Source organism: Strigops habroptila, chromosome 3, assembly GCF_004027225.2.
Source record: "Strigops habroptila isolate Jane chromosome 3, bStrHab1.2.pri, whole genome shotgun sequence".
NCBI classification, from domain to species: Eukaryota; Metazoa; Chordata; class Aves; order Psittaciformes; family Psittacidae; genus Strigops; species Strigops habroptila.
Window position 1 is genome coordinate 81,493,344 of NC_044279.2, and position 16,531 is coordinate 81,509,874.

The following is a 16,531-nucleotide window of genomic DNA, read 5'->3' on the forward strand; positions in this document are numbered from 1 at the left end:
GAGAGCCTCCTTCTGATTGTTCGTAGGCAGGAACAATTAGTAAATGTTCTTGCACTGAACAACCTTTTTGTGAAAAATATAAAATGGCTTTTCTGAAATCAGATGCAGAGGATGAAAGGTGGGTGCCACAGTGAAAGTATTTAATTTACAAACTCTAGTTGTGCTTCGTTTTGCAAGTTTAATTATCAAAACCTGCTAGGATCCTACCAGAGGAAACAGAGCTTTTTTTTAATACTAGATCAAATTCTCTTTCTTAAATCTTTTCTTTAAAAGAAGAGGGTTTTTTCTCTTCTTTTTGTGTGTGCGGCCTTTAATTAGTCTGTTCAGATACTAGCAGTATTAGCCAGGCTTTGTCACAATTACCCACATTTAGTAGCTAATTACTCCTTGAATAGTCTTAAGGCTACAAGCAATTTCAGTGCAGTTGGCAGCCTGGGGCCCCTAGGAGCTGTTCCAGCAACCACGAATAGCTGGAACAGAGAGACGGGCCAGCCACGACCCTTTCTCCTCAGCCACAACAGATCTACTATGCCAAAGGCAAGAACAACACAGAAATGAAAATATTCCCACGTGGCTAAATGTGCTCTCTTTGTAGCCTTTTTAAACTAATGGAGTAACATAAAGAGACTATGGGGAAATGGAAAATAGGGCCTTTTAAATGCTAAAATATTGGCAGGACTACTAATGATTCCTCAATTTTGCAATGTTCCATTAAAACAACAGTACAAACCACTTACAATATGGGATCAGATTCTGACACAAGACTTTTATTCTAGTGTAATTTTATTCACTGATGGCTCATATTGCAGTAGTTTACATCACTGCAATAAGAGTGTCGAGTGGGTATAAAATGCTGACTTCATTTAGTAATATTTCATATGTATTTTATACAGGTAGAAATTACTTCACAAGGGACACGGCAGTGTCTGTGATTTCACTAAAGTGATTCCTGCTGTACAGTCGTGTGACATCAGTGGCAGACTAAAATTAACATACAAATCTAAATGAGAATGTCAGTTTTAAATACCCTGGTAATTCAGTTTCTATTCCACAACTCCAAAGAGTGTTGCTTTGTAAATTCAGCAATACTGGGTTAGCAAAGAGCAAAGAATTCCTTTTAAAAAACTTCACAAGGTTATGAGGGGTCCTTTTTTAAGTGTTTCTGTAGCAACACCCTCACTTTAGCTCATTACCTCTGCTTTTCCTAGTCCCTTCAATTTAGACCATTGTTCCCACCAAAAAAAAGATTATTACTTACCCATCGGATTCTCAAAGGGAACTGACTCTTCCTGCGTTGCATGACCATCTGATGTGGCGCAAGAGAAGCGCCAGCACTTGATGCACACAAGTCTGGGGGAAGAGTAGAGTCAGCTCTTCCTGGTGGCTGCCCATTGTTACTCTGGATAAGTATGGTAAAAGTGAACCTCATTGAACGCCACTCTGAAAACACTTTTCTACTGAACTGTGGAGACCATGAAAACTGACAGAGGTGTTGCAAGATTATTAGCCCTCAGGTCAGTAGGTATCCACAATGCAGAGTTGGCAACTAGGTTCTTTTAATTTAACCTTAGTTTAGCACTGCTGATGAGCAAACTGATATGAGTATACCTATGGGTGTACCAGCATTGCTGGGGTTGTCTACAGAACAGGCACTGGACTCTGAGCAACAGCAGTAGCTCAGCTCAGCTGTCAGCAGCAACACCACAAAGCTGTGAGTCTGAAGACACATTGCCTGTGACAGCAATATTGACTTAAGATACTTCCAACAATTTTTCCTTCCTTCCTGCTTTTCCTGTTCTCTTGACAGCCATATGACTTTGGTCAACATAACTGTCTGCAAGGCCACACTGTGAATCAAACCCAGGGAGTGAAACAGGTATTAAAGAAAAAATATGCAAAAAAAGCATTGTTAGGTAGTTTAACCTGAGTTAGTCTCACAGTTCAGTTCCCAAACATACACATAAACAGCTGTGTTGGCAGAGCTGAAAGGGCATCAGGAACAAGCAGCTGGCAGTTGAGGCAGGTCCTGGGAACGCCTTAAAACAGGCTGCTGCTGGGAAAAGTGCGCATGGAACAATACCTTTACTGTGTTGTCTTGGCACTGCATACATGCATGTGGATTGGCCAGTTCCAGGGCTACGGCCTAGGACTTCATGTACTGCAGTAAGTTGAGGCGCCAGTAATCCTTTCCCATTGTTTGTGAGGGAATCTGCCTGCCCTTCTGGGAGCAGAGTGGGGATTGGAGAAACAGCAGTGTTCTTAGCACCCAACTGCAGATCCCCAGCCTGTGGGAAAACTAAAGGAAAATACATCAGACCTGGGATTCACTAAAATATACATGCAAACCTTGACCCACCTGACTAACTACAGCAAAAGATACTCTCCAGTTCAGTTCCTCAGTGGATGTCATGCTAAGACCATCTCCAAAGCACTGTACAAAATCCTCTCTGGTTGTAAGAACCAGAAGCTTCCCAGACTAACTCCATGGTGTCCTGATTTGCAATTTCCTGCCCTTTGTGCTCCCCTAACATCAGACTCCAAGACTGGAAGAAGAGACAAAGCAGCAGATTCTAACGACACAATATTACTCCCTAAAACGGTCCTGGTCATGAATCACATAGTAGGAGAGACGGATTGTAGGACAGATAGAACAGCTGTTGGGAAAAAAAAAATCCTAACAAGGGGATCTAGTGACTCTCCATCCTTGAAGATATTCAGAACTCAGCAGGAAAAGGCCCTGATCAACCCGATCTCAAATGGCCCTGCTCTGAAGCAAGGTTAGACCAAGTGACCTCCAGGATCCCTTCAAACTGAATTATTCTGTGACCAAGGAGCACCACGTGCATGACTGATGAGGCTCTAAGCACAAAAGGCAACATGGTTTAAACTGGGTAACGCTCAGGATTATTCCCAAACAATCAAAGCAAACCCTCAGCGTATCTTTTTACCACTTATCCATTTCCCCAAGCTCTTCTTTCTCTCTCAACCTTCTGCTTTCTTGAAGTATTTCATAAGGTCATCCAAAAATTTCATTTTTTGTTTTGGGGAATTTCTTTCTGTATCATCTGTGGGCAAATCCGAAGTTAGGTGTGCCACTATCACTGCTGTGCGATGAGACTTAAACATACTGGGAGTTAACAACATACCAATTATAATAATTGCCTATCATTATAAATTGTGTTGTGTAAAAGATTTCTATGCATTTTGCCTTACTAATGCAGTTTAAGGGTTTGTGGTTTTTTTAGATTTATATCTAAAAAAGGTTTATTAGGTTTTTACTGTTTAAAAAATGCACTGGTGAGGTTTTATAGACATTGCTGTATAATGATGATTTATTTCTTGTATGATCAAAATGTTCTTACTCATACATGTTTTGATGACAGGGCGTGTTCTCAGGAGGCTGATATGACTGGCATGGGAGCACAAAGAATAGTGGCTAGTTCGCTGCAGAAACTACCAGGAAATGAGCTGGCTCTTACACGTCCCATTTTAAGTGCGTGTTAGAAATAGGCAGTTGCGTAGAGGGCTGAAGAGGGAACTCTGAATGAAAGAGGGAAAAACGTTTGTGGCTTCCTGGCGTACTGCTGTGAAAGAAACTGTCCTTTGGAGCACGTAAGTACGATAGTAACTTAAACAGAGGTAATCAGCATTCACAAAAGTTAAACCACATCACAAAACCTATCCACGACATGTTAAGAACACCAAATTGCAGGAATGAAAATAAACACTATGTGTTTATAAATAAATAAACCCAACATCATATTTACACCAATATCTTGCAATGGTAAGAGCAATGCTCCTTACAAACTCTTCTACGGTGCAGCTTACAAGCCAGAGTATTGCTTTGACAGAAGACCAGCCACCGATAGTGGGAGGAAGGTAAGAGGGGAGGAGGAGGAACACAGGACTACATCCATATCTGAGGGATAAAGTTTCTATGCATCAAAGATCCTTTGCAGACATGGCTATAGAAGCACTGCAGTTAGAACAGCACTGCTAGTACAGATTACATCACAATGGTAATGAGCCCTAGCCTGTGTCTAGAGTAAATGCTGTGAGTGCTTTGTATGAATTGAATAGTGGTATGCTGCCAAGAGTCTAGGTTATTCCTCCACAGGAAACTCTTATTAAAAATACCAATCTCTCAGTACAATCTGGCTCCCTTCTGAGAACAAACATAAGCTTTCAAGAGGTGGTAGTGGAAGAAGAAAGAGTAGTAGAAGAACGCTAAAGATGCTTCAGCTGTGCTGAGAATGATTTGGGAATGTTCACCAAAATGTATCAAGAGAAATGGAATGGCTCTTCAGCTTCTGAAAAGGAACTTCATTCTCCCACAGTGCTGGCTTAGTAGCACCACAGCTCTACAGACTCTTAACTAAGACCTGCATTATAGGAATTCTTGCTGAATCTGGGGTGTGCAATTTTTACATCAGATGGGTATGCTATTTATTGATGATTCCAATTTTTAGGGGTCTTGTACCTGTAAAAGTTTTATTAGCATAACTCTGTCAGTTAGGAGAACATTCATATTAACATTGTTACACCAGCACAGTAGGTACGGATGTAGTCATACCAGAACAAAGCTGACTTACAAGCCCCAGTACATGCTGGATTTTTCAGAAGTATTTCTGTATTCATATGATTCCATTTGCTTCAGGATAACTTTTTTCTACTTTAACTTATTCCCTGGAATGGAGGTACAGGCATGCTGTTGCCTTGAGTTTGTCAGGAATAATCCTTTTTTCAGTTTATCCCACACCACCATACCCTTTTGTCAGGTCTCCTCTAAGTTCCTGGTTCCATTTAATTTCATACACCATGTAGTTAGGAGGAAAAGATAAAAACAGCCAGTGGCAGTGCCAGTTTTCATAATCCCTACTTTTCTTCAGTTAAATCATGGGCTAGACCACTATGCACCAAAACAATCATGCTAGCCTAGTAAAGACTGCAGTGCAGGTGCAGAAACAAGTAGCCAGGGTTGCCTGGACAGTGTTAAGCAGTTCTGTCACTGAATGTTGAATTGCAGTCAGTTACAATCCCTGGGCAAAGACAGACAACGCTGCAGTGACAAATGCAAATTTATAACTTCTAATGGAACTTAAATGACAATTAACAAAATCCCAACAAAATCTTAGATAACTCAGCCAATTTTATATCAAAGTTACTAAAACCTGTATATGCCTGCTGATGGATTCAGTCCTTTGACTTAGGAGATCTCAAAAGTCATTTAGCTCACACTGTAGTGTTCTTGTTCATTGTCTTCACCTCCAGTAACTAATATCATGATCACTCCTCTTCACAATGAAATGCCAAGGATCCATAATATGACACAGCAGCTGCATATTAAAAAGAAGAAACATATCAGGAAGCACAAAATCAAACCCTTTTTCTTTCATAATATGGGCCCAAATATAACCCCATAATTTCCAGAATTACGTTCCAAATTATCATTACAACTAACTTTTTCCCATCTTGTTATTTGCATTTCTAGATGAGTACACTTGAGATTTCTATACAAATCATATTCTGAAACATTTCTGTATTTGCCTAAGGTGTAAAATATAACCTGAGTTTGCAACTCTCCCCTTCTTTCCCTCTGAGGAAAAAAATGTCAGTCTATTTACAGCTAATCAGGTATAGGCATGCTCTGACTTGAAAGAGATTTGTTTAAGGACTATGCAGGGTTTACAGCATATTGGGGTGGTAGGCTATCATTCCATGAGATAGTAAATAGCTGGAAGAAATCATTTAGTCCCAGGAGAGTTTCTATCAGATGAGATATTGTCTGTCTGTAGGAGTGACTTTATGCTGGATCAGGCATAATTTATCCTCTTCAACTGACAGAAAGCCAGTGTAAAATCTGAACAAACACTGTAACATGTGCTCTGGCTGATTTGGTAAAAATGCAGTCATGTGCTCAAGCCAATACAGAGCAAAATTTTCCTGCCCGGAAATCCGGCATGCACAGATTTTATACCGCTTAATGCAGAACCACAGCCTTATATTGCTTCATTTTTTTTCTACATATTGATTACTTATTATGGGCACAAATAAAGAGCACAGGTTTGTTTGAAATCTCCCTGACAAATACTTGTGTGGAGTGAGTCTACAGCAATACAACGGTTCTCCAAACAGGGACAAACATGATCCCCAGAAAATATGAATGTCTCTTTCGTAACACTGGCATGCACGATTTTGTACCTTCATGGCCTAAACAGAAATTACCTTACTCACTGCAAAAGAGGCTGCAATATCCCTCCATAAAAATGATGTTGGGCTGGCAATATGTCTGCACCACTGGAAATCCACTCTTGTGCACTATAGACATTTTTGTGTTATTTTTCACCTCTTTGCAGCCACTAACAGCACTGGAATAAAGAAAACAGGCTACTCTGATTTTCAAGAGGTGACAGTCCTGCCCAAGCTTTCTGCTGCGTCGGAACCCTCACATGTACCTTGCGCTGCCTGCACGGCCAAATCCCTATTCAGCACAAATTACTGGAAGTACCTGGTTGCTGTCACCACTGGAGGAAAAGTTTCATTTCTAAGACTACTTCTGCAAGACTGTGTTGAACACGGATTTTAACAGGAAAGTTCCCAAATCCTTACCTGGGTTAAAGACAGCCTTCCTCTCTTTCTGACTTTCTCCAGGCTGTTTCTGTCTAAAGCCCCTCCAGCTTCCAACTCTAACAAATTGATTTTTAAATGATAAGATTGTACTGCTTCTTTGGAACACGGATTTCTTATTCAGTGTTCACCTAGTTCTCATCATTATTCAAAATGAAAAGGAGAAGACAGGGGTGGAAAGAGATAAAATATGGATACCTACACACTGAGCCTGCTTTTCCAGTGTCTTGTTTCATTTAGTCATATGCACCCTTGTTAGGTGAGTGCAAAACACAGGTCAAGAGCTCCTATTCTGTTTTGTTAGCATTATACACTTACTTTTGAAAGGGTTTAAAAATGGAGAATTTGCAAGGTGGCCTTGTCTAACCCATTTGTTGCTATGGTATCAAAAGATTTGCCAGGAATATATTATGGAAAGTGTGTATTTAACAGGATGGCAAGCTTGAAAAGACTTCAGTCCCTTCCCACTCAACCTCCCTCTCTTTGGTGGTGCAGGCAGGCTTGGCCAGCACGATCCTGCTCATATGATACAATAGAAACCATGGGACTGAGCTGCTCTGTCATCCCAGTGTAGCTGCACGTGATCTGACTGATGCACTGATGACTGTAGCTGCACCTGACTGAGTGATGTTATTATCATCTACCATATGTTTGCTGGTCTTTAGATCTGTCCCAAGGGGAGTGATGTAAAACACACGCACTGGAGTGTTCTGGTTTGTTTTGTTAGGTGCCTTCTCTTTTTCTGGCAGTAGAGAATAAAGGTTTGCACCCTTCTAAATATAATAAATAACAGATGAATTGGAAAGAGAGAACTAGTTAATATTACCCTTCAGGAAAATGCTTCTTGTAAAATATAAAGGACCTGGTTCATCTTTTGTGGGGTGCTTCAGTTACAGCTACACTTGCCTGCTTAACAGGTTCACAGCTGCTTTTTTATGTGAATTAGAAACTCCAAATACAGCTTCAGATACTTTCAGAATGATGTATATAGTCAAGAAAACATGACTATAACACAAAAATTACATTCTTCTTCTTTCCAGTCATTAAATACTTAATGTATTTATTATACGCAAAATAATTGCATCCCTCTCACTGCAGGATCTTGATTGCTCCCAAAAGCATATGACTGTCTCTTCACACATTATGCTTGCTTTCATAACCTAGCTTGGGGAGTACTCCCCCCACAAAAAAGTTGGGCCCACAATTTGTCTTCCCAATAGTCTTCATGCCTGCATTAACCAGAAGAAATATAACTCTAATTCTGAATGTCTTGAGGAATTTGGTCCCGCCTACATCAGAAACACTACATCAGGAACAGTGGCAGGCACTGACAAGATACTAGACAAACTGGAACTTTATTCAGAACCAGTGGCATTGCTTGTGTTGGGGTAGGAGTTGTTAACATACCTCAGTAAACCACTATTACTTGATATTACTTTAGAAGCAAGTCCCAGACAACATGGGGCCTGCACAGAAATATCAGCTATGTTCTTAGCCACTGCTGAAGCAGAACATGCATTTGGAAGGCAAGACAACACTTCCTTTTACACTACAAACAGTTTAAGCAAGTTTGTTGCATGCTCCATTTTGCACCTTTACTTCACAAACTGAAAATGAGGATTCTGACAAGGTCTGGATCCTGTAAACTTTTGCTGTAAGTTGTTTCGAGCTGACCTGCTCTTCTGGGAAGCATCCGTACCTTTCACAAGAAATCAGGAAGGCTAAAATTAGGAAGAATATGTGTATTCAGATGAGGCCATTTCAGGGTGCAATTTATTGCTAATATATAAGGTGGGGTTTTGGCTACAAAAATGCTCTGGAACATTCCATGCACATATGCTATGAGGCTTTATAGAGGCCTATGGTACTTCTACTTTAACAAGCTTTAGGTTAGGAGACTATAAATCTGTACAGTTGTATAGCGACAGATTAATTGCATGGATTGCAAGGGATAAGGGTTGATTGCTTTTTTTAATTACATGTCAAATTAAACATAAACCTTGGTGTGTACTTTTCTGTGCGCACGTGGTGCTGTTCTATCTGCTCTTACAGATCGGGTGCTTCACTCATCTTTCAAACCTTCTGGCATAACGGCCATTTCATTATGACTAAGTGGACAACCAGGGTCTAAATAAACAAACAACTTTATTACTATTAGAAACATATAAAAGGGAAAGTTAAAAGAACAACGCTACCAAACCTTCTGTCAGCTAACAAAAAGATGTTTTTTAACTACCTAGTACAGTTTGGCATACCAAGTGGAAACTAAAGCTAAAGTGAAGTCTGTGAAAATAAAGCCTATAAATGCATTGTCATAATTTTTATGTGCTATACTATAAAGGCTATTGCTCAGGGACCTTGTCATTAGTCTTTATAGAACCTCTATCTGAACATAAACTTGAGAGGCTGGAAACTATTCATTACCCTCTAACAAGCACCTTCTTTCCTCATTTTTTCTCATGCCATTAAGTTGTCAGAGTTTCTTACCTCTTGTTCCTGCTGTACCTGCAGCAAGTTGTAGAATTTGGTGTTTCTCTTTTGCCTCTCCAGAGCGATGTCACTGGGAATGAGATGCACTGCGTTGCTACTTATAGCAACGGCTTTGCTCAGTCTCCTCATCTGGCCCCTCCATACTCAGAGTACCTGCAGAATTAGGGAAAGAGAATTCATTATTCAAAGTCAAAAGAAAAATGGTCCCCAGTTGCTTTGTGATAAAGGCCCTAGTCTACAAATTTTGACAAAATGGCTCTGCTGTCTTTCTATGTCTTTCTAAGCAGTGAAAAGGGTTTGTGATCCAGTAGTGGAATTTCTTCAGCCAATGAAAAGAAGATTCTGTAGACCCTGATAACAACTTCATTAATATTAGAAACATATAAAAGGGAAAGTTAAAGAACAACACTACCAAACCTTCTGTCAGCTAACAAAAAGATGTTTTTCACGTATCACTGAATGTGAGTGTTAACAACATAAGCGACCATTAACTAAACAAATCGACCAAAATTCTGGCTGCATAAGTCTGTAAGTATTGTTTATTAGAAAGTGGGAAGGGCTACCGATGAGTTGCTGATGGAATTGCTGCTACCTGATAAGTATAATCTGACTATTCTTCAGCTTTCTCAAAAATACAGAAAGGGCAAAAACTGAAAAACATGGACTTTGCCACAGAGGACTTCAGCAATTTGCTCCTCACTGTGAATCTTTGGGAAAGAACAGGAGCTGCACGTGTGCACAATTTTCACACAGCCCCATCCAAACAACAACAACAAAAAAGGCTTACAAGGACAGACTGACTTTTGGTAACTTTGAACCCTGACATATTTTGCCCAATGAAGAGGCTTGTTATCAGCAGGCTAAATTATGACTTAATTCTATCTTGGTTTCCCACTATCTACAAATGATGTAATTCTACAGATTATGGCCACACACTAAAGAAAAGGCATCTAATTGTATGAATGGTCATGTATGCCTGTTGAAAATCATTAGGTCACTAATATAACACACTTACATTTGGTTATGTATTTACCATTTCTCCCCCTCAATAATGATGTGGACTTTGGGATGGAAGACAGGCAATAAACTTCTGCATAAGCTGCTGAAATGGCTTTTGTCCTTAACAGAAGCTAATCCTTCTAGGAAAACCAACACTGTAACAGATATGGCTAAAAAAAAAAAGTGTATTAGCTTGAAACACTTGTTCCTACACTTTGATCCTGCAGAGCACCTGTGAATTCACTGCTGAAATCTCCTAGGATAGCCTAGTGACCATTTCTGAAATGAACCCCAAACTGGGGTGTGTAGTCTGTTTCCCACCACTACTTATCAAACACAGGTCTGCTCCTATGGTCACTGGCTTGTCAAAACAGGGGTTCATTAGCTGTCTCTCTGAACAATAGCCTAGAATAGTCTGTTAAAAGAAATTGTGATGTAACACTGAACAGAATATAAAATGACTTAATGGAACTGAGATGGAAAGGCAGGTAAGCAGGACAAAGAGATGCAAGAACGTGGAACAAGAGCAATGCCAGTAGTGGCCTACGTCTGTTGTGATCTTTAACTCAAAGCTAGCAGTGTTGCGTATCAACACTAACACCTACAGAGAGAACAGCAGCTGAGGACAACCTGTGGACAATCTAGCAGACGATGACTGTGGTGAACACAAAGGAAAATTACCATAGGAATTTTTAACGTAAGGGATATAAAGCTTCAGAACAAAATAGAGAGGTAAATGCAGCAGGATCTTCTAAAGATAATTCCAAGACAGAGTTAGAATGCAAAAAAGAAAAAAATCAGTTTTAAAACTAAATGAAAAGTGTCTGTGTTAGTAGTGTTTCCTATGGAGGAAACAAACAAAACAACCCAGCTCTTTTTAAAGCCAAGACAAGGTCAGTAGTATCATTAAATTTGTGAAATTAAAGCCTCTGGAAAAGCTCTCATTGATTTCATGGGATTTAACCATATCACTGCAAAGATAAACATAATCTGGTTACTTCAGTGTTTGGTTTGCAGTGTTGTAGTAAAATACACACAGTACAATTCTGCCCAGTGTGCAAGAGGTCATACCTGCACGGTCGAGAACTGACTTGGCAAAATGGAAATACTAAATTATTTGCAGTTGCATTAAGGAGTTCAAATTCATTCCTGACTTTAATTCTGCATTTTACAGACACTATTTCATCACCTATAGAGCCATACACTACCAGTGTTAAGACAAGAATCCCCATAGCTGAGCTCATGAACTGCAACGTACCAGCAAATAGTCTACTTCCAAATCCCTTAGGCAGGCTTTATCCCCAGTCTTCTTGCTACACTCTTATGTCTGTATACCTTCTGGTTTTGTCTTCTTTGTGCTCCCTTACGGAGACTTGCTGAAGAATATTCTTCTGCAGCACCCACATGGTGTCCACAGGTTTTGCAGATGTATCCCACAAGATGATGAGGTTATACAAACTAACGACAGGCCTGAGCATTTAGTATTTGTCCTAGAAGCATCTACAGTCAAATATGAAAACAGAGTCACTCAGTGCAGAAGCGTGCCTTATTTATATCGAAAATCCACCTTCTTCCTTACTGCTGGCTCTGCCCAAAGGCCTGCCTAGGTACTTGCTCTGCTGCTTCACTACAGACCAATTACTGCAGTTCTGAAGTTATTATTTGAGAACACAGCTGCATACACACAGTTGCAAAGATCTCAAGTTGTTTCCTTAAAAACCTGCCTTGGCAAATGCATTGGCATATGTTACTTTGAAAACGTACCTCTAGTATACATGTCAGTGACTTCCTTGACCAGATTTGGAATAATATATGGCAGAGCCACTGTGAGACCAACAGCCGAGAGCCAGAGGAACCTGAGCTTTCCGTCTTTGAAGGAAATCTGCTCTCACCTCCTGCACCAAGCTGAGCTCCAGCTGCAGCAAACCTAGCAAGGCAGCCCCAGTTACTCAACTGGTCAGTGCTTGACTGGTGCCTACAGGTTTCTGCTGGTCCCAGTCTGGATTGTCAAGACTTTTCTGTGAAGCACAACACTACAGAGAGTAGCTTTACAATAGATGAACAAGATCACACAGTTTTGTTAGAGATTAACTTAGTCTATTTCTGCCATACTACGACCAAGCACTTCAGGTATCACACCATTTACAACGACTAAGAAATAACAGTATGCTTTTTACCAATGAAGAATTGAGCCCCACATCAGCAACTGTGAAGACTATTAACTCTGTCCCAGTCCAAACCAACACAGTGGATTGATATGAACTTTGCTACCTGGCTACTCATACTACATTTTCAAATTTTTGACAGAAGTTTCTGAAGAGCTTATACGTATTCAGCATCCCTTCATTAAAAGACCATATGACATGATATTAAAAGATTTTAGATAGGTCTAAATGTAGCACTTCAAATAAATATAAAATAAAGATGTGTTAAGGAATGTAAGTAGATAGTATTTTGAAATAAGACATGAAGCATTGCAATGCATCCACAGTAACCATTTCTAAGCTGTGTCAGCTTAAAACAAAATCATCAGCGCATCCCATACATTAAGCTGGGTTTAAAAATATCCGAAATCAATGGAGCTGATTGATTGTTCCATTATTCCAAATTTACTGAGACATCCCCACACAGCTCACCTCCTAATCTGTCCTGACCGTTGCCTGTCTTTGTGTGATAAGAGATGTTTCTCAAGCTTCAAAATCAATAGAAAATAAACTTCAGCCATGAGAGTGGCTTGTGTCAGAGTTCAGTTTCTGTTTGCAACGTTGTGCTCTCGTGCTTTTCGCTGAGTTCAGTCTTCTTTCCAGAGTCTGCAACAAGCAATGTTTGAGAAGAAAAAGTGAAGAACATACCTCCGAGTTGAGGCATTCACCTCCTAAACCAAAAAGTCATCCAGAAACATCCTACCTGCTCCTCTCTAAATTAAAAAAATGTTAGAGAATTATTTCATGTGTGGAGCAAACAAAGTAGGTGGCAGCTGATCTACCTGTTAAATCCTCAGGAAAAAGCTGCTAAAGTCAGTCACAGCGTATCTGACACATTATAACAAAGAAGGCTCTATCCTGAAGAAGAAAATGTATACTGATGTAGAATAATATTGAACATCTAACAGCAGTGAGCAAATAACTTTGAAAGATACTACTGTTTTTTTCCTTGTTTCTACAATCAAACACAGTAGATATGGCAGAGAGACTGTTGTGGAAGTTAATGGCCAAGAACTAGAGGATAAGCAAGGAACAATAGATGAGATTGCATGACTATAGCAATATGTTATTCATTTTCCAGCTATTCTTCAAATTGTTTTAGGTAAAAAACCCTATAAAATTCAATAATGACTCAAGAACAACAAAAGCTATAACATATATAATTAGAAACTTGATAATATTCTTTCATGTATGTTTTTTCAAGTCTCACTAAGCTCTTTACAGCTAACTGGTATGCAAGTAGTACTACTTTCTTTGCTCTTCAGATCAAATCCATACAAATGAACTAGCTGTAATTTCAGACTCTGGAAAATTCTGAGGTTTTTCCCCAGGTAACCCAGAATGCCTGTTCTTCCTTTCGCACCTCTAATCATATTTAGCAATACCTGGGCTCCGCAGTCATGGATCAGGATCTATGCCAGCTGGCTGGCAATTAGATCAGAGTCAGATTTGTTCACACCAAAAGAACCGCCAAGAAGCACACATAAAGAACAGCAGAAGCAACACAGTAATGCTGAGAGGCTTCGGGGGACCCTTACCAGTCATGGGTTTATAGAACGTAACTTTTATACTTTACAGGGACAGGCTTTTTGTCTTGGCAAACCAAAGACAGGCCATTTCTCCAGTTTGGAACCTATGTGTTTTCAGTGGTTTCTAATTGCTAGCTTTAGAAATGTTCTAATCCAAGTATACTTGGTACATTTAGTATCTGCATTATACTAATCCTAATGTATGCAGTACTGTGTGCAGTTCTGGTGCCCTCAACATAAGAAGGACATGGAGCTGTTGGAGCGAGTCCAGAGGAGGCCATGAGGATGATCAGGGGCTGGAGCACCTCCCGTGTGAAGATAGGCTGGGAAAGTTGGGGCTGTTCAGCCTGGAGAAGAGAAGCTGCGTGGAGACCTCAGAGCAGCCTTCCAGTATCTGAAGGGGGCTACAAGGATGCTGGGGAGGGACTCTTCATCAGGGCCTGTAGTGATAGGACAAGGGGTGATGGGTTCAAACTTGAACAGGGGAAGTTTAGATTAGATATAAGGAAGAAGTTCTTTACTGTGAGGGTGGTGAAGCACTGGCACAGGTTGCCCAAAGAAGTGGTGAATGCTCCAGCCCTGGCAGTGTTCAAGGCCTAGGCTGGACAGAGCTTTGGGTGACACGGTCTGGGGTGAGGCGTCCCTGCCCATGTCAGGGGGCTTGGAACTAGATGATCTTAAGGTCCTTTCCAACCCAAACTGTTCTATGATTCCATTATTCTATTTATCTATTTTCTAGTATTTAAATTCTTTCAAGCAAAATTCTTCTAAACTCAGTCTTTCAAACAATTTCATTTCCTTAAGGGAGGGTTCCTGGAACTCTTCTTCATTTCCAGCTGTTATCTGGGTATCAGAAACAGCCATCAATTTGCTGACAGAAGTAGATCGAAGTATCCCAGCCAAGCCCAGGTAGCAACATAACTTCATCCAGAAACAGACAAATGAACATAGCCACACTGATTACTGAAAGTATTCCTTATGGAATATGGCAGACCACCACATTTACACAGTGGAAAACCAGGTGCTTTCCAAGAAATATCTATAATTACTTTGCCGGTCTATATGAATTTAGAGATAAGATCTTGGCAGGAAGACAGGTAAGAATACCTGACATCTCTTACTACCTCTTTCTGTTTTCTGAAGCCATCTTTAAAATAAAAGGAAGTTAAGAGAATATTAAAATTAAAATGTGGAAAACCTAAATTAAACTCATAAGGGAAGGAAATGAGGAGGTAAGAGTGCAACACCGCTTCTTCTGACCTCCGCCATAGCTGCGCACAGACAACCCAAACATACGATGATTCTGTGATAAAAACTCTCCTTAAGCACAATCAAGCTGTGACTTGTTGAGATAAAAGGACTTCCTTAATAGTGTTTACTTCTACATATATTATATAGATCCTGCTTGGTTAAGAGGAATAGTAGTAGTATTTTAATTGCAGGTCTTTAACTGGCAAGAACTTCATCCTGTTTCCTCACAGAGGTAGTCATTACTGAACTAGCTCAGAGGGCAGAAGATTAAACAGCTGATCATGACACAGGGTATTGTAAACACAGAGCTTTATGTAAATGATAAGTATCATTAATGTTATTTTCCAGTGGGCTGACCCCCTTGCAGTGCCTACCAGCCTTTGTGAGAACATTTGAGTCTTCCAACTTTTGCGTCCAAGCTACGTATTTGGGAATTACTCCTAAGCTTGATGTTTCTAGGCAGGGATGCTTCAGCACCACACGGCTGCATGGAATAAAACCGTGTTTCTCAAGCAAGAAGTACTCCTTGTAGAGCATTCCAACTGCGCGCGGAGTGGCTGAGCCCCGCTTGCATTCCCTAGACCCAGTTACACATTGTCAGAGCAGCTCATCAGTACCATCTGACAGGACAACCGGCTATGCTTGGGAACACATTCACAGGATGAGAGGAATGTTCTGCCCAGGTCTTTTTATTCTCTGCAGATAAGCATCATCCTACTGAGATGATCTACCCGCACCCACTCTTGCCTTGAAAATAATAAAAGCTTTAAGTTTTTCTCCTCACATAACTGCACAACCTTGCTGCCAGGCATGGGTTGTACTACACAAGGTACACTAAAGCCACCTATGTGCTGCCACTGCTCCATTTCACAACACAAGGAGCAATCCTAGTGGATCAGCCTACCGATAGCAATCACCCCACTTTCTGACAGCGACGAACGGCAGGGTGTATCCTTGAGCTCCCTCCAAAGACTTCCCCGCAACCCTGGCTGCTGCGCCACCTCAGCGACAAGCGCGCAGCAACAGCAGCACCACCACCTGCGCTCCGCAGCTCCCCGCACACGTGTCGCTCGCTCAGCAACCTTCGACAGGGCGCCGCACAACGTGGCCGCACCGCGGTGGCCAACACCGGCCGCCCTTCGACCCTGCCCTTCCCCGACACTGGGCGGGAGCCACACGGCCGATGCAACGCCCCCCGCCCGCGCTCCGTGAGGGGCAGCGGGGCGGGGGCTGCGGCCGCCCCCTTCTTTACCTCACGCTCCCGCCAACGCCGCGCGGGGTGGGGGTGGGGGGGTGGGGGCGGTGGCACCTCTCGCGAGCTGAGGGCCGTTGGGGCGCGAGCCCGGCGGGGGCGGTGCCGCCTGTCTCGCTGGCCAATGGGGAGCCGGCGAGAGGCGGGCGCGAGCTGTGCGGGGCGGGGCGTTGGGGCGG

General features: G+C 41.4%; 1 long non-coding RNA gene across 1 annotated transcript; it reads right to left on the bottom strand.

Annotated features, from left to right (window-relative positions):
• Positions 1 to 4,460: 4,460 nt before the first annotated feature.
• Positions 4,461 to 12,911, bottom strand: LOC115605767. Its single transcript, XR_003990713.1, has 3 exons — positions 12,753 to 12,911; positions 9,115 to 9,270; positions 4,461 to 5,336 (listed from the first exon to the last, which is right to left on the bottom strand). It is a non-coding gene; the product is annotated as an uncharacterized LOC115605767 (long non-coding RNA).
• Positions 12,912 to 16,531: the final 3,620 nt, after the last annotated feature.